This window comes from Suncus etruscus, chromosome 15 (genome assembly GCF_024139225.1).
Source record: "Suncus etruscus isolate mSunEtr1 chromosome 15, mSunEtr1.pri.cur, whole genome shotgun sequence".
In the NCBI taxonomy this organism is placed as follows: Eukaryota; Metazoa; Chordata; class Mammalia; order Eulipotyphla; family Soricidae; genus Suncus; species Suncus etruscus.
Window position 1 is genome coordinate 902,421 of NC_064862.1, and position 18,604 is coordinate 921,024.

Here is an 18,604-nt window from a genome sequence, read left to right on the forward strand (position 1 = left end):
CGCGACGCGACGCGCTCGGCTCGGGGCGCCACTGGGAGCAACTGGCGGCGGGGCCCGGCCCGACCCGACCCGACCCACCGGCCGGAGACAGTCGCACCGGCAGCCCCGCAGCCCCCCGGCCGCCCCTCCGCTCCGCTCCGCCCCGCTCCGAGCCGCGGCCCCGACCGCCCCGACCCGGGCCGGCTGCTCGCGGGGGCGGGGAGCGCCCGGCGGCGGAGCCCAAGGGGATGTCCTGTCCTCGCCCGCGCCCGCGCCCGCGCCCGCGCCCGCGCCGCGCGCAGGGGGAGGCCCCGGCTCTGCCCGGCGCCCGCAGGAACGCCTGAGCGCCTGCCGAGCGCGGACCCGCGGCCGGGCGCACACTGCGCGCGAAACGACTTCGGGCGCCCGGACCACCCGAGTGCGAGGTGAGCCCCGGCCCGGCCCGGCCCGGCAGAGTGCGCGCGCGGGTCTGCGGGTGCCAGTGTGGGGTGGGCGCCCGGGGTCCCCAGAGGGCGCGCGGACTGGCAGAGTCTGGAAGAAAGGAAGGGAGGGAGGGAGGGAGAAAGAAAAAGGAAGGAAGGAAGGAAGGAAGGAAGGAAGGAAGGAAGGAAGGAAGGAAGGAAGGAAGGAAGGAAGGAAGGAAGGAAGGGGAGAAGGGAGGAAGAAGGAGGAAAGAACGGAAGGTAGGAAGGAAGGAAAGGAGAAGGGAGGAAGGAAGGAGAGAAGAAAGAAGGGAGGCAGAAGAAAAGAAGGAAGGAGGAGAGGAAGGAAGGAAGGAAGGAAGGAAGGGGAGAAGGGAGGAAGGAGGAAAGAAAGGAAGGTAGGAAGGAAGGAAGGGAGAAGGGAGGAAGGAAGGAGAGAAGAAAGAAGGGAGGCAGAAGAGAAGAAGGAAGGAGGAGAGGAAGGAAGGAAGGAAGGAAGGAAAGGAGTGAAGGAAGAAGGGAAAAGGAAGGAAGGAAAAAGAAGCAAAAAGGAAAAGGAGGGAGGAAAAAGGGACGGAGGAAGGAAGGATAGAAGTAAGGAAAGAGGAAGGGAGGAAGGAAGAAGAAAGGAAGGAAAGGAGAAGGGAGGCAGAAGGAGGAAGGAAGAAGGAAGGAGAGGAAGGAAGGAGAAGAAAGGAGGGAGGAAGCAAGGAAGGAAGGGAAGAAGTAAGGAAGGAAGGAAAAAGGAAGAAGGAGACGAAGGAAGGAACAAGAAAGGAGGGAAGGAAGAAGGGAGAACAGAAGGAAGAAGGAAGGAAAAGGAAGAAGGAAGGGAGAGAGGAAGAGGGAGAGAGGAAGAAGGGATAGAAGGGAGGAACGGAGGAAAGGAAGGAAAAAGGAAGAAAGGAAGGAAGGAGGGAGGGAAGAAGTTGGAAGGAGAGAAGGAAGGAAGGATGAAGGAAGGATGGAAGGAAGAAAGGAAGTTGGAAGGAGGGCAGGAAGGTGGAAAGAAGAAAGGAGGAAGTTGAAAGGAGGGCAGGAAGGTAAAAGGAAGGAAGGGAGGGAGGGAGGGACGCGCACTACGTCTGGAGGGAAGTTGGCTGCTGTTGGCTTTGCCCTGGGGACCTGGACTGGGATGAGCCTCTTTCTCTCCCAGGCTTTGCCCCTCAGCCCGTCTCTTTTGGTCTTTCGGAGGAGCGCCCCAAGGGTCCCCCCCGCCACCCTCCCGCGCACAGGCTTTCTTCTGGGTCGTGGGGCTTAACCGCCCCGGGGTCCGAGCTTGGTGGCCGCTGAATTGCTGAAACTAGACGCCGGGTCAGACCCGTGGCATTCGTGGGGCCCGACACCGACGCTCCCGCAGACGCCGGGACGGGGGCGAGGCGACGTTGTGCCTTGGTTGCCTTGGTTTCCCCGAGCGCCTTCTACGCCGGGACTGTCGGGGGGGGGGGGTCGGGGGACCGGGACTCGGCTGGCTCGTCGAGTCTGCGCCCACCCAAGTCCGCCCGCGTGGGCGTTTGCTTGCTCGGCGCCGCTTCGCCGAGCAGCCGAGTTCGGGGTCGAGGGACCGACTGACGGCGAGGCGAGCAGCTCTTGCCCGGGCCGGCCGAGGAAGGGTCGCGCCGGGCTGGGGGTGCGTGGGGTGCGGAAGAGCCCCGAGCCGCCGGGCCGTGAGGTGAGCGCGGTGGGAGACGCCCGAAAGGCGGGCAGAGAAGTCAGTCCCTGGCCGCGCGCGGGCTCCGTGGCCCACTCGGGCCGGGGCCGAGCGGGGAGCCCGCCTGGGGGGTTCGGGGCGCCCACGTGGAGCGCGCGCCTCGGCTGCGACTGCGAGGCGGTAACCGGAGTCCGCGCTCAAGCCCAGTGGGCCATTGGCCACGGCTCGGCCTCCTGGCTGTCATGACAGACTCTTCCAAAACCCGATACCTCCGAGAACCCACAGGTTGGGTTTCACATTAAGAGCTCATACTTCACAGTTTTTCTTTCTCCTTTACCTCTTCTGGCTCGGCACCCTGGGATCAGCCTCATGGAGGGAGCGAAACAAGCTGTGGAATACGGCCTCTGGGGCCTCGGTTCCGCAGAGCCACTAGCCCCGTCCCCGCGCACCCCTTTTGGGTGGCCCGCACTCCCTTGGGCTTCTTTCTCTCAGCGCGGTGCGGCTCCGCCGGACATCGGTGGGAGTCCGAGAGCCTTGCACTGCCTGGGCTCCGCTTCAACAGCTTCTGGAGTCTCCTTTACACCTAGGTGACTGACTGACGGTTCTGCCAGTGGACGAGGCTTTTTTGTTGGTTGGGTTGTTTTGTTTTTCATGTTAAAAAACTTTCTTATGCCTTGGGTCATCCTTGATCGCCGTTGCCGAGTAGAACTTGGTTTTACATCAAAACGCTGCTTTTATGTTTCATGGTTTAAAATAATTCTGTTCAGCTAGCACTCTGAGGAATCAAAAACCTAGGGAAAGAGTCGGGGAAAGAAGCCTAAAAGAAAAAAAAATGATGTGTGTTTTGGTGGAATGGTGCGTCTTAGGAGACTGCATCCAAGTGCATTCGCGTATTGTTAAAAATAGCTTTATCCTTAGCAAATAACCAGCAGTAGTAACAAGAGACAAACTGTTTGGTGTAGGGAGCCAGACTGCTGGAATCTTACTTTCAAAGCAACAATACCAAATGCAGATAGAAAAGCATCTGTTTCATTCTTAATATGAACCATAGAAAGTTTGTTCCACCTGATTAAAACTTGTAATTCATTCAGAGTTACGCCAATTTTTACAACTGACCGCACTAGGAAGGTAAAATCCTTGAACAGTACAACTTTAAAAACAACGAATAGTCTATAAACAAACTTGTATCTCTTCATTAGAACTATATCTTAGGTTTCACTATGATAAGGAATATGTCCTTGCTTTTAAAATTAGTATGATTTTTCAAAAGCCTATTTGCTTTGTCGATTACCTGAAAATAGTACATTTCAACATTTTTAAGACTATTATGATTAGAGGTTGTTTCACTATTAAGCTGGAAAATAAAGTTTTTGCTTGTTCTTTTCTATTAGTACTTTATCGGATATGAGAAACTCAAATTTTCATTTCAAAAATGAAGCTTTATGTGTGTGTATATATAACTGCAGTACGTTATTTAGAGTAAAATATTCCAGTTTAAAAATAACTCCAAGATTCCTATACAAAGAAATTGAGTCGAGAGCAATAATCAATTATTATCAGGAAATACAAATACTGGTTTTTAAGAAATTTGTCCTATAAAAATTTCTTTTTCGAGAGAGCCTAGCAACTATTTAGTATGTTGTTCGTTTGCTAAAATCCCCCCCTTAAAACGCCACTCTGAATTAAAGAAAGGAAAGAAAAATAAACATCCGTTTCATTTGTATTGAAATATGGGGTGTAAATAAATTTTATATCGCCATGGGAAATACAGTGTACAGTTTCATGTTTTCAGTTTCTGTAGCAAGCTCCAATTGCCTGGTGCCATATCTAAAAGTATATTTATATGGCTTGGTATTTCAGTTAGAAAATTGTGCACTGGGATGAAATATACAGAATTTTGAGAAAAATAGAATGCATGATAGGCAAATCTTTATTGTTAGGGATAGTTAGGATCTTAGAAAGATCATACTCTGATTTAAAATAATGAAATGTATTTCCCCCCAAATTATATTTTTGTGAAGCATTCAAGAACAAGGTAGAAAGACTATTTTAGCACTTAGTGAAGTGCAGAGTACATTAAGAATACAAGTGCTTATTATAGTTTTCATTGTCTTTTTTTCTAGTAGGTAAATGCAGAAACAGTGAACATTCAGTAAAAACAGGCCCCCTTTATAAGGAGTTTATTCACCATACTTCTGTATTGCAGCTGCTGATCATATTTCATGGAGCTGTTAAAGCACTTAAAACCTAAAATTAGGTCCTGTTTGGTGGTAAATGTTTCAGATTGCTCATTTAAGAAATAAATAGAAAAGCATTCTATCAGAAGTAGATGTTTGAATCATCTCATTGAAGAGCAGTACAAACATCAAACACCCTGGTATTTTTCAGTGAAAATATAATCATGACAGTTTCTTTTTCAAATTGATATGAATACTGTAACTCTTATAATTCTTTCCCCATGGAATATCTTAAAACTAATTGTGTTCAGAAGTACGGTGGGGGATTTTATTACAATGGTTACTAGGTGAATGAAATCAACACCAGGAGAACTGGGGTGACATTGCAATGTACCTGCCTCTCATGAATTTTTCCCAGTAGACTGCAAAATGACATGGTCTTTCAAGCATTTGTTCTAGAGATGGGTGAGATGCAATGATGTATTTAATTGCGGTGGTCTAGTACAGCAATTTGCAGCTAGATACATTTTAAATGTGTGGGATATCAAGTATTCATTACATTATACAGGAAGATGAGCTCGGAGTCTTTTAACCTGAAATTAACTGGAAGAAAATAAACAAGAATCACATATTCAAAAGCACAACAAGCGACTTTGATTGCTTTTAAGAGGTTTAAAGACTTTGTAAACATGACATCCATCTAACATTGCTTGCAGCACTGCACACACCGCATGCCAGCCTGGCTGTATTTTGGTGAGATACCACTTTACTCTTGAAGTTTCTGATTACTACCACATCCCTCTCCATGTTTTTCCTAGTAGAAAGGTATTGAAAAGGAATACCCTACCTTATTCCCTTAACTCTTTTTTATCTTCCAGAAAAAAAGACAAAACAGTTTAATTGAAAAATAGAAACCATTTTTGAGTTATCAAAACCACATTTATATGGTAGTTTAAAAGAATTTTAGTGCATGCACCTCAGAGTCTCACTGTAACCTTTCTGTCATTGAAAGGTGCTAATTGATCTTAGGGCGCTGACATAATAGTATAGTTTGATATTTGAAACCTTTCAGCATCAGTCTGGCCCTTTTCTCACCCTGAGATTTCAGGACAGGGCTGATGAAGAATAACACAATTTTAAAATGTCAGAAATTCTAATGTAAAAAACTTTTTCATACAGAATACTCTTATTTTTTTAAGGCTATAATTTACATACACTAAATAAATTTGTTATAACATAATTTGGGGGCATGGAGAAAAGACATATTAGAGTTTTTGGATATCATTTTTCCCACAACTTTAAAAAATGTTAGGTCAAGTTTGATTATTATCCTGACATAATTATGCATGAATACTTTAACAATAAAGCTGCATTAAGCCAATACAGAATAACCATTCATAAATTTTATGCCTAAACCATATTTTCCTGAGTATATTAGCAGCCTCAGGGATATTTTGAAAGGAAAAAAATGGTCAGATTTGTATAGGTCTAGACTTTCTGCTTAAGCCATCGTTTTTATCATTAATCATTATCACTAGTATTGCTAACATTTACCATGGGGATTGATTATATGCAAAAGCACTTTTATGAAGTTCTATGGATGAACTAAGTTTATCTTCTCACATAGGCTATAAACTAGATATTTTCAAATTTCTGTTTTATACCTGAGGCCACTGGGACAGCCACAAGGCCACTGAAGCTTTATTCCTCAAGTGTAATGCAAGGTAGCTGTTCTCCAGATCATTTTAGGTTGTTCTCCAGCAAAGTATTTTAAGAATATATCATGTATTCAGTTCTAAAGAAGAAAGGGACTTAACATTTTATAGTTAACCTGTAATTAAATCATTATTTAGGACAGAATCCCCCCAAAGTTTGAGGGAGGGTAAACTGTGAAAAATTAAAGTTATTAATTACAAGCAAGTGCTTTACTATAATTTCTTAAATTATTCATAAGAATTTGTGATTAGTGATAGAATTTAGAGAAAACATTGATCTTCATACCAGCAAAAACTTACAAAACACTTTTTGTATATTTAATTAGTATGTAATTAAGTATAAACATTTTTACCTTCTATATCTTATGAATTGAGGATATTTTATCAGTTCTTTGGGGTTATTTTGGTGGTTTTAAGGCTGGATACTAAAAATCTCAAGTCTACACAAGTATTGCTGAACTAACAAAAATGCATAATTAATTTTGAGGGACTAATTTAAATAATATTTGGGCCCTCACATTATGGAAAACGCTTTCAAGTTTCCATAGATAATCACATAGCTACAGACAACTATTTGAGGTTTTCTCTAGATCAGAAGTTCCACAATTTATATAACTTAACTTCCCTCGCTTTATAAAAACAAAGTACCAGTATTCTTAAAATTCACCTTTTAAAGCAAAGTCCCAGAAATGACAGCAGCCTTCCTGGATTTCTCCAGTGCCAGCCCGGAGGTGGGGGTGTGGTATTGCCACTCTGGGAAACTGCTATTGAGGAATGGTTCCAGTCTGCTGTTAATCTATTTTATGACTTCCTTGCAGTTTTCCACAAAGGCAAGGGTTTTGTTTGTAAAGTTCTTTATGTATTTAGCCATATCTACTTCTTTAGTTAGTGAAAACTATTGTATGCCTAGGAAAATATACATTATAAAGCAGCATGTAGGCGGTTTAAGATTACTCCCTTCCCCCCACCCCAACATTCCCCTCATCCCCCTTCCCATCCACTACCCTCTTACATTACAACCCACAAGATCTCTAAACAGGTCTGAATGACACGAAAGGATTGTGACAAATAGGGGTGATATGTTATGGTTTGTTGGCATGCAAGATGCTAAAACACAAAACAAAGTTTCTTAACTATAATATCTCCCAATGTTTCTTAAATATAGTATTGGCTAAGACATGTCTGTTCATCTGAGTCTAAAATAAGTCTCCTCCCTCCCTCCCTCTTTATCTTCCCTACACTCAAGGCATAATTCTGCTTCTGGGATCACTCTTGGTGAGTTCAGGGAATCATAATTGGGTTCTTGGAATCACCCCTTGAATCTTCTTATAAAACAATCTGCGATTTTGTTCAGTACTGAGAAAAAATTTTAAAAACTCAAAGTATTTCTTACATAAAAACATCTAGGGTTGGGGCTGGAAGATAGCATGGAGGTAAGGTGTTTGCCTTGCATGCAGAAGGTCGGTGGTTCCAATCCTGGCATCCCGTATGGTTCCTTAGGCCTGCCAGGAGCAATTTCTGAGCATAGAGCCAGGAGTAACCCCTGAGTGCTGCCGGGTGAGACTCAAAACCAAAAAAAAAAAAACCCATCTAGGGTTTTAATATTATATGATTAGAGAATCTTCCCCACCTCCACCCTGCCTAAATACTTATGAAGAGGCTGGAGCGGTGGCGCAAGCCATAAGGCATTTGTCTTGCATGCTCTAACCTAGGACAGACCGAGATTCGATCCCCTGTGTCCCATATAGTCCCCCTACCCAGGAGCAAGTGCATAGCCAGGGGTAACACCTGAGTGTCACCTGGTGTGACCCAAAAACCAAAAAAAAAAAAAAAAAAAAGAAAGAAAGAAAAAGAAAAAGCTTGTTGTGAAAGTTATAATTAAATCATAAAGATTTATATTCATATGCTATTATGTTTAATTCTAAATAGTAAGCAATAGCATGAACTTAAACTTAAAATTCTGTGCTTAATCACATTGTGTACTACCATACATGGCGGTGTGGGTTATTCTTCACAGCTATTTTATACAGCACACAAACCTCATGCATATACTGCATGGACTGAGTGACTCATTACATTCACCTTTGACTTCCAAGTCCCTAATGTTAAAAGACTTGAAAAGACCTGAAAATTCTAAAGTACTTCTAACTTTTTGTGCCAGTGTGTTGAAAATGATAACTTGAGGAGTCCACAGGTCTCTGAATTAGCTGATCTTTTCATTTTGAGGTTTATATTTTAATGCAAATACATATCTATATGTGATTGTCACTCAATTGATTCTTACCAGATTTAATCCCAAGGTGGGTGAGCCAGGTTCAAATTTCCTTTTGTCGGTGTTCAGTAATCTCATACGGTGCTTCTAGTAGGTAATTTAAGAATGTAAGCCTTGGTAAGTTTGTAAAGAACAGCAGTAAAGAACCGATCTTATAAAGAACAAGATTTTAGACATGAATTTTTAGGTGTCAGGGTGATGCTGCTATTTATTTTTGTTACTTGGTTGAAGATAAGTTTTAGATGGAAATCTTTTTTGTATCCTTAGATTTTGTCTTCTGTTTATTTTATTTATTTAAAGATTTTATTTGTGAAGATACCAAGAAAAGCTCTAGGTCCATCTAATCATCAGTGTTACTAAAGACATGAAAAATACTGTTGACAATCTCCCTAGTTTACTCAGTTTTAAAGACTTTGGGGCTTTTGGTCTCATTATAGAGTTAGGTTTTTTTTTTCATGGTTCATACTATTAATAAGGAATTGCAAGCATAGTGAGTTAAAATGGTAATCAAGGTCACAAATTTAATACTCAGATAAACACATTCACAATACCCATCCTAAATGTTTCTTAATTATCTTGTTATTATAAAAATAAAGCTGTGATTTCTTGATGACCTTGACTATGAAACTCCCCAGTTAGCACAAGATACAGGAGGAAGCCCTGAACACAGTTGACTAGGATCCCAAACAAAAAGAGATTAAAACTATCTACTACTAGCTCCATAATTCTTCATATGATGTTCAAACTGTACATACCAAGAGCCTTGATCACAGGTTGCCAGTCATAAACACCACCCACAAACAAGAGATCTCTCCTCCAACTGCATGGGAAATAGCAAATCTCAGATATATCCTAGACTTTTTTCACTTTATTCATTGTGCATGTGATTCCTTTTGTCTGGTAGACATCTCTCCTCTGTCCCTAATATTTTTCATATCACTTCAATTAAAAATATAATTTTCTATCTATCTTTATAAAAGAGACTAAATTAGATGCTCCAGAGACTATATTAGATGTTCTTCTCCCAAATCGTTCAATTTCTACTTTAGCATAACATTTGCAATATTGCAGTATAATAGGTTACATGCTTTTAATCTCTGCTGTCGACTGAAAAATTGCTGAGATGATGACCAGATTTGCCCCTTCTATATCTCCAGTAAACAGGGCAGAGTAAGTCCCTAGGTGAGTGAATGATAGAAGAGAATGGGGTCGATTGATCATAGTGGTGCATGTCTTTTGCTATGAGAATGAGAATAGTGATAAGTACTGTTATCCTTATAAGACATGACAGCCTGAAAAACAACCTCAGGGATTCTTGGTATTAGTCCAGTAAAATTGTTATTCTAAATTCACTCACATCTTACATATGTATACATAGGGATGTAGAAATATTTTTCACTTATATTGGGAAGTCAGTGAACACAAGTAGATAAGCCAGTCCCTCCCTAATTTATCTGTCAATGTGGGTATTTTTTAAGATACGTAATTTGAAGCACCCAGTTAATTTTAGTGCGTAGTGTTTAATTACAAAATATATGAATCAAAAGTGCTTGGATTTGAGTTTCATTTAAAGGTGAGCACATTATTCATGTTGTTTTTTTTGGTAAAATTTTGTATGAATATAATAATATAACTTCATATGATTTCTAAGCATTCCATTATCGGTGAACCATTTAAAGCAGTGTTAATGTGTGTTAGTTATTAAGTATGATAATAATTATGTAGAATAACCTCCACTTGATAACCTAAAGTGTTCCAAAGATATGTTTTGGAGCTCTACTTTGAGAACAATCCTCTTTGGGAGAATCGTTATCCTTTGTAAGTAACTAAAATAATGGAAAGTAAAACCAGATATAATGGAGGACCAGTGTGTAGGCAGGGCAGATCGGGAGGTAGCATTAAAACTGATGTGCTGATTGCCAAGGTCCCATTAATACTGCCTATGTGGAACAACTATTCGGTTCATTTAACAACTATGATGGTGAGTGCCTGAATCACTAAATATATTGATTGAAAATAGATCTTTAGGGTTCTAATTGTGATCATTTTAGGGCTGTTGTTGGGGCTTAGTGGGGGCACTTCTGTGCAGAGTTGGTGTTTAGTAGCTTCCCTTGTCTCCACCTACTAGATTCCAGTAGCACCCACCCCTGACAGTTTCCAGACATTGCCTAATGTTGTCTGGAGACACAATTACTCACAGTAGAGAACCTCTAACCAAAGTTCTAAGATCACTTGACATAGTCAAAAGAGTCTCAGATATCCGTACAATTTTCAGTCAAGTGTGGAGAATCTTCATACCTTTGTCCTCATTTTAGATGCAAAGTCAAACAACATTCATTAGTGTTGATAGATGGGCTCTTCAGAGGGGATTTATGGATACACTTTATATAGATGTAAATCTTCAGAATGTTTATTTTCTCTAAGAAATTCTACTCATATGTGTGTCCTTGGATCAGAAACTTGCAAAAGTAAGGAGGAAGTAGATATTTATTTGAATGTTCATGTTTTTCTATTATATTTACTGTTTCTGGTTAATAGATGCCATTGACTTATTTTAATCATAAAATTCTTTGACCTTTTCTATATAAGATTATTTAGTAATGAGGAAGTTTTGTTTGTCTGAAGTATTGAAGAATAAAGTTTTTTTTTGTAATCATAACTACCTATGACTATAGTACCTCACAAATATCTTGGTCCACAAATTCAGTGTCTTAAGTTCGGCACTGAACAGTCTGAAGTGAGCAAAACTGAAAAGATAACATAAGAAAACAAATTTGTTGAGTTATGAAGTCCAAATGTGCATCCTACTTCTATACTTTTTTTAACATGTGCATTGTATCTATTAATTGGCATACTGCTGGCTGCAATTAAATTTTGCTATAGTTCGTGTACTACCTTTGCCCTTTGCCTAATTTAGTATTATATTTAATATCTTTCAGATACTGCTGAATGAACAAAGGGAACATAAAATATCAAGATAAAATATTGACAGGATGGGGCCAGAGGGATAGTACAGCAGATAGCTTGCTAGCCTTGCATGAGGCCAACCCAGATTCAATCCTAGGCATCCCAGATGGTCCCCTGAACACTACCAGAGCACAGAGCCAAGAGTAGGTTTTGAACACTGCTTTGTGTAACCCATAAACAAAAATATGTAACAAAATAACATTGTCTACAAATATTTGGGGTTGAAAAGAAAATAATTTTTTTTTTGGCCCGCACCCAGTGACACTCAGGGTTTACTCCTGGCAATGTTCTCAGAAATCACTACTGGCTTGGGTGACCATATGGCACACTGCGGGATCAAACCGCGGTCTGTCCTAGGCTAGCGCCAGCAGTGCAGATGCCTTACCGCTCTGTGCCACCGCTTCGGCCCCAAAAACGAAAATAATTTTGAGTGAAGACAATATAATGGGCCAAAGCGGTGGTGCAGCTGTAGGGCGGCGTTTGCCTTGCACTGGGCTGACCCAGGACCACCTGCAATTTGATTGCCCCGGGTCCCATATGGTTCCCTGAGCCAGGAGATATTTCTGAGCGCATAGCCAGGAGTAACCCCTGAACGTCACCGGGTGTAGTCCAAAAAGCACAAACCTAAAAGAAGACAGTATAAATTATGAGCAAAAGTAGAAATGAAAACCAGCACTGAACACCTCTAGAGTGCAAATCTCATAAGCATACTGTAAACTCTGTCCTCTCAAGCAGAGCTGATGCCCACTTTTATTGTCCCTCATCCTGTGTGTGGGGAAACCGAGGCACAGTGTGAGGAAGACTAATGTGCAATAAGGAGAATCGGCTCCTCTTGGCTGTTTCTTAGAATAAAGGTTTTAAAGTAGTGACTGAACCAAGAAAAGGAATACAAGAGTACCTAGCTCTATTAAGGATGGGAAGCTTCAGGATTAAATAGACGAACAAATATGAAAATATCAGCGCTAGCCTAGGACGGAACGCGGTTCGATCCCCCAGCGTCCCATATGGCGCATAGCCAGGAGTAACCCCTGAGCGTCACAGGGTGTGGCCCAAACACCAAAAAAAAAAAAAAAAAAAAGTGATTGACTCAGGGCCGGGCGGTGGCGCTGGAGGTAAGGTGCCTGCCTTACCTGCGCTAGCCTAGGAGACGGACCGCGGTTCGATCCCCCGGCGTCCCATATGGTCCCCCAAGCCAGGAGCGACTTCTGAGCGCATATAGCCAGGAGTAACCCCTGAGCGTCACCGGGTGTGGCCCAAAAACCAAAAAAAAAAAAAAAAAAAAAAAAAAGAAAATATCAGAAAAATTTGTGGCAGTAAATGCAAATAGGTGACAGTAATACAGTCCTATAAAATATAATTAAAAGAGAAAACAATATAAATACATTACACTAATTTTCATATGAGGTTTTAAATACTACAGATTATTTTTCATATCACTAGTAGGAACAAATATTATTGAAATTGCTACACATATGTGTTGCTTAATTTAGTGGTTTTACTTTAATTGTGTTAAGCAGATAATCTTGTTGCCTGGAAAGCAATCAGGCTGACATAGAGATTTCACATTATTTACTAATTGATGCTTTAGCTGAGGTACTTGAAAACAAACCTACTGTCTCTCTGACTGCTTCTTACCATTCTTTGATTAGTCTTTAATTTTTTAATTGGGCGGGATGACACTAAATACAGTTTTTGTTTATCACTAAGATATCTTCCAGTTTTCTGAGGAGACAGCTCCTGGATTAGAACAGTAGATGTTAGAAAGATGGGCAGAGATGTCATAAATTGTAAATTTGAGGTTTAAATTAAGACTTTCAGATAGTGGAGGAAAGTTCTCCTTTACTACTAAAAGGCTGTCCAAAACAAAGGCTTCACAAACCGAAGGCCTTCAGGCATTTTATGTCTGACTTTGAACCGGAACCTGAAGTTACTGGAGAATTCCAAATGAACTCTTTTTGTCTTCATAAAGCTGAGGACTCCTCCAAACTAATTGTAGTCACACATATCCTTTCTCAAGTTGATTCATTGTACAGTGTAATCTTATATTGAGACTTATTTTTTTACGAGTGTTCTATTTCATCAAATAAATTTTAACACTTCATTTTCCCTCATACTCCACTCATGTCCTCTAATGCCCCTGCTTTCTTAATACTTGCTTCCTACTCTCTTACTGCTTACCTTGTACCAAAAAAAAAAAAATCAACTCCTCTTACAAGGCTTAGCTCAAATGTCATCTCCTCTGGGAAACCTTCTCTAAGACTCAGGGAGAATCCATTCTTTCTTCTCTGGAATACCATAGCATCTTATTTGGGCTATTAAATTAGCACAACGTGTTTGGACTAATTATGTGTTTTTGTCTTCTAGAGAGATTCCATGTTTAGCCCTAGGATGGGGCATATTGATGAAAATTCACCAACTATAGTATTCTATGCATGTCTTCAAAGGACATATACATCCAAAGCTCATCGAAATGAATCCTTTTGACATTTTGCAAATTTTGATTCTTTTTATTTGCAGTCATAAAGGGAAGTGTAATTGTAATTTTCTTGTTACAGCTTTATTTATTTTAGGGTACTGATTTTCTAGTAAAAGAATAGAATTGTTTAGTATGAACTGGTACCTTGAGCAAAGTGAAATTAATAAGACTTTCACGTTTAGATTTCCAGGTTTTCTACTTTCAGTTTTATACAGAAACAAACTGACTTCTATCTGCTAAGATAAATTAATGTTATTTTGAAGATATTTTAATTCTCAAAATTAGTGAATTAAGTTTTTTAGAATGTTCTATATTTGTTTATTTAAAGTATTTCAAAAGGTAGAGACCAGAAATGCCAGCTGTATCTGTGAAAAGTGTATTTTGCTATATGGTGAGGTAAATTAGTCTTTTATTTCAGGGATACTTTTATATCACGGACATTTTTGTTTAGTGTCTAGTGGCTTGTTTTTAGGCATTTTCCACAAAATGATAAGCAAGATCCTTCATAACCTCCAACTTGTTTATTTAGGTAGAAAAATATTATTTTCAAGTCCAAAAATAATATTACATCAAAATTATTGTTTCCAGTAGTTTCAAATGTGGGGTTTTATTTCTGGGTATGAGTCATTTCAGAATGTTGTGCATGATTGCACTACATCATAATGAAGCACTTTTGCTTTATATTTTGGTATTGTAGCATTATTTATCAGATTAATGGTAAGCATTAAAATAAGCAGATCTGTCAACTGCTTGATTTGCAGTAGAATATTGGTTTAGAAAATTGGATGTTTTCTTCAAAGTGGAGCTAAGCTGAGTCTGCTCTTACTGGAAGCGCCTTAAGGTTGGCAACTCTATGTTGCTGGCTTTTCTTTTTTTTTCCTTCCTTCCTTCCTTCCTTCCTTCCTTCCTTCCTTCCTTCCTTCCTTCCTTCCTTCCTTCCTTCCTTCCTTCCTTCCTTCCTTCCTTCCTTCCTTCCTTCCTTCCTTCCTTCCTTCCTTCTTTCCTTCCTTCCTTCTTTCCTTCCTTCCTTCCTTCCTTCTTTCCTTCCTTCCTTCCTTTCTTCCTTCTTCCTTCCTTCCTTCTTCCTTCCTTCCTTCCTTCCTTCCTTCCTTCCCTCCCTCCCTCCCTCCCTCCCTCCCTCCCTCCCTCCCTCCCTCCCTTCCTTCCTTCCTTCCTTCCTTCCTTCCTTCCTTCCTTCCTTCCTTCCTTCCTTCCTTCCCTCCCTCCCTCCCTCCCTCCCTCCTTTCTTTCTTTCTTTCTTTCTTTCTTTCTTTCTTTCTTTCTTTCTTTCTTTCTTTCTTTCTTTCTTTCTTCTTTCTTTCTTTCTTTCTTTCTTTCTTTCTTTCTTTCTTTCTTTCTTTCTCTTTCCTTTCTTTTTTCTTTTTCTCTTCCTTCCTTCCTCCCTCCCTTTTTCTCTTTTCTTCTTTCTTAATTTTTCTTCCTTCTTTATTTTCCTTCCTTTCTCTTCCTTCCTTTTTCTTTTCTTCCTCTCTTTTTTCCTTCTTTATTTTTCTTTCTTCCTTTTCTCTTCCTTCCTTTCTCTTTTTCATCTTTTTCTTCTTTCTTTCATCTTTTTTCTTCCTTCTTTTATTCTTTCTTTCTTCCTTCCTTCTATCTTTCTCCTTTCTTTCTTTCTTTCTTTCTTTCTTTCTTTCTTTCTTTCTTTCTTTCTTTCTTTCTTTCTTTCTTTCTTTCTTTCTTTCTTTCTTTCTTTCTTTCTTTCTTTCTTCCTTCCTTCCTTCCTTCCTTCTTTCTTTCCCTCCCTCTTTCTTTCTTTCTTTCTTTCTTTCTTTCTTTCTTTCTTTCTTTCTTTCTTTCTTTCTTTCTTTCTTTCTTTCTTTCTTTCTTTCTTTCTTTCTTTCTTCCTTCCTTCCTTTCTTCTTTCTATCTTTCTTTCTTTCTTTCCTTTCTTCTTTCCCTTTCTCTTCCTTCCTTCCTTTCTTTTTCCTTCCTCCCTTCCTTTTCTCTTTTCTTCTTTCTTAATTTTTCTTCCTTCTATATTTTTCTTCCTTCCTTTTCTCTTCCATCCTTTCTCTTTTTCTTCCTCTCTCTTTCTTTTTCCTTTCTTCTCCCTTCCTTCTTTATTTTCCTTTCTTCCTTTTCTTTCTTCCTTCCTTTCTCTTTTTCATCTCTTTCTTTTCTTTCTTTCTTTCTTTCTTTCTTTCTTTCTTTCTTTCTTTCTTTCTTTCTTTCTTTCTTTCTTTCTTTCTTTCTTTCTTCTATTCCTTTTCCTCCCTCCCTTCCTCCCTCCTTCCCTTTCCTCCCTTCCTTCATTCATTTCTTCCTTCCTTCCTTCCTTCCTTCCTTCCTTCCTTCCTTCCTTCCTTCCTTCCTTCCTTCCTTCCTTCCTTCCTTCCTTCCTTCCTTCCTTCCTTCCTTCCTTCCTCCCTTCCTCCTCTCCCCACCTTCCTTCCTTCTTTAATTCTCCCTCCCTCCCTCCTTCTTAAAACAGACAGAACTCAGACTGACTGCATATCCTGTCCTTGCCTCTAACTATCTGAATAAGTTATCTTCTAAGCTGCTGTGAACTATAGTTCCAACATTATACATGTGGAATGTTAATAGTGTTTGACTCATGGAGTTGGAAGAAAAGCAAATAGAGAAGACATTGAGCATGACCAATATGTATTTTTCAATTTATTTTTGGGAGTAAATTGCTGAGAGCATTGCATATTAAAAATAAATGTTCATGCTGTTTGTGAAAGAGTTTTGTTTTTTAATCACTTTAAACAATAAGAAACTCTAAAGCATTTAGATACATAAGTGCATGAAAAATTTGTACACAGGTTTATATTTGTATAACATATAAAACTAGGAATTATAGGAGCAACTTTACGGAAGAGTGACTGGAAGAGGGAGGGAAAGAGGCATATATAACACTGGTATTGTCATTAATTTTGGACTGATTGCTGGTCACGTATATAAAGATCTAGATGTCCTCTAAATCTTTGCTAACGTATGTTATACTTATTCAAAAGACAATTTAAGGTAGGGCCGGTAGCACAGCGGTAGGGTGTTTGCCTTGCACACAACCAATCCAAGACGGATAGTGGTTCTAATTTCAGCATCCCATATATCCTATATAGTCCCCCATGCCTGCCAGGAGTGATTTCTGAATGCAGAGCCAGGAGTAATCCCTGAGCGCAGCTGGGTATGTCCCAAAAATCAAAATAAATAAGAAAAATAAATTTAAAAAAGATAATTTAAAGTAAATAGTGGATGTTACTTTACTTCTTCCTTGTTCAACAAAAGTAGGGTAAATTGATGTTTTGTAGTGAGCTTCCCTTCACAACTCCCTCATTATTTGAAAACACCAAGATATGCAGAGCAATATAATATTTTTACATTTTTAATTTTACTTCATCATTAATTATAACTTATTTTATTTGCTATATTTTGTATGCTTTTCCACACCAGTACAAATATTCTTGGTTTCTTCTGTTAAATGTATGCATGCTTGATAATTTCTTATTTGCATTTTTTCATGTATTTACATTGCTGCCAGAATTTTTTTGTTAATGAGAATGTTGCAATGATTATATTATGTATCTCTTCTTATATCTGCCTAGTTAAAGAATCGATTAAAGTGTATATGCATATTATATGCTCGTTATGTAGAGATGTTGCCAAACACCTTAAAAAAAGATTTTAACACCTTGTATCCACATGATGATGCTTTTATCTTTCTCATAAAATCCAAGAGAAGGGACCAGAGAAATGGCATGGCGGTAAGGCCTTTCATGCAGAAGGATGGTGGTTCGAATCCTGGCTTCCCATATAGTCCCCTGTGCCTGCCAGGGGTGATCTCTGAGTATAGAGCCAGGAGTGGCCCCTGAGTGCTGCCGGGTGTGAGCGCCCCCCCCAAAAAAAAAACCACCCCCAAAAAACAAACAAAAAAATCCAAGAGAAAAAAGTTTTGTTTAATTGAATACTAGTGTTTGGTGTGCTTGCTTTGAAGAGACATAATGTTGGTTATATCTCCAGTAAGATGAAAAACATTTTAAAGTAGAAAATTCCTTAAAACATACGTGAAAGTAGCTCAGTAATAAGAGCTAATAATTATTTTACCATAGATGATGAATATATGATACATATAATTAACATTTCACTTTCGAACACTTTGCTAGTCATTTACATGCATATCTACTCCTGTAATTTTTAGACTAACCATTAGGGAGCAAAATGTTTGTGTATATTGTGTTGTTTACATGTTTCTGGGTTTAGCAAAGTTTTATCAGATTTATTAAACATAAATCCAAACTCTCTTTCTGACAAGTTATGGTTAACTAGCTGTTATTCTAAAATGAGCCAGTTATTGTCTGGCATAGTCCTAATTGCCTCATGTATTCCTATAGACAATTAACATATGGATGAAAGGAATTGATATTGATCATGAAAAGGAAATAGCCTGTTTCTGCATATATGTTGATAATTTTCATAATATAACAAAATGTCAATTGTCTTATCAATATGATAATTGACAAACATGCTGTTTAGAGCCTAGTTAAGGTGGTATAATACATATTATTTACAATGAAGTAGTATATCAAATGATTGACCTAATTATTAAATTGTTCTTTGTAGAAAATACTATGTCCAAATTCTCATTTCTTACAGTTTTTGGTAAATTAGGATACTGGTTAACCTTTAGTAGTTATTCATACATTAGTAAAAGAGCAGCTAGAGCCAACACAGCTAAATTATTCCTCCAGCATAAGATAAATAGGGTTATCAATTTTGTGGGAGTTTTTGTCCTTGAAGAATTTCCTATTATCCTGTGGGATTCAATAGTACTTATGCACAAAACCTGAAAATTATGCTACTATGGGGAAACTGCTTTGTGCCTTTGAAAAGGAACTCTCTCGCTAGCTTAAGTATGAGATGTGTGTATAGAATAGCTAACATTTTCCTCCCAAGAAATTTCATGTATGCAGTCAAATAACTC

General features: G+C 39.5%; 1 protein-coding gene across 1 annotated transcript in view; it reads left to right on the plus strand.

The window, feature by feature from the left end:
- The first annotated feature begins 312 nt into the window (after positions 1 to 312).
- Positions 313 to 18,604, plus strand: part of EYA4 (EYA transcriptional coactivator and phosphatase 4) — a 304,073-nt gene continuing 285,781 nt past the window's right edge. Inside the window, exon 1 of the mRNA XM_049789603.1 lies at positions 313 to 404. The gene's annotated coding sequence lies outside the window, so the exon portion shown is untranslated. The remainder of the gene's footprint in view (positions 405 to 18,604) is intronic.